Source organism: Penaeus monodon, chromosome 19 (assembly GCF_015228065.2).
Source record: "Penaeus monodon isolate SGIC_2016 chromosome 19, NSTDA_Pmon_1, whole genome shotgun sequence".
In the NCBI taxonomy this organism is placed as follows: domain Eukaryota; kingdom Metazoa; phylum Arthropoda; class Malacostraca; order Decapoda; family Penaeidae; genus Penaeus; species Penaeus monodon.
The window spans coordinates 19,955,239-19,955,563 of NC_051404.1; the positions used below are offsets into that span (position 1 = coordinate 19,955,239).

At 33.8% G+C, this 325-nt stretch overlaps 1 protein-coding gene across 1 annotated transcript in view; it reads left to right on the forward strand.

The window, feature by feature from the left end:
- The window catches only part of LOC119585123, a gene marked incomplete in the record, with an annotated part of 13,689 nt that overhangs the window by 5,915 nt on the left and 7,449 nt on the right, over positions 1-325 (forward strand).

The following is a 325-nucleotide window of genomic DNA, read 5'->3' on the forward strand; positions in this document are numbered from 1 at the left end:
CAAGCGAGATTTCCTTCCCTTCCTCTTCTTTATGATAATGTTCGTATGCTTAGAGGATGCATTTCTCAGACATGGAACTATTTCATTTCTAATTTCAAAAACTCTTTTGACCTCGATTTGTGTGTTCATTTGTTTCACCTTTCTAGAGTCAAATGTATATATATGGTAGAGGGTAGAGGTGTGTTTTTTTCTGTGCTTTTTCGTGTTTCTTGTCCATTGGCAGTGTTATTTTTTATTTCATAATGAGTATGGCTGCTGATACTATTCATATTTGCAATGGCATTCTTCCCTAAAGTTCCATTGCTAATACAATTTTATTACAAGT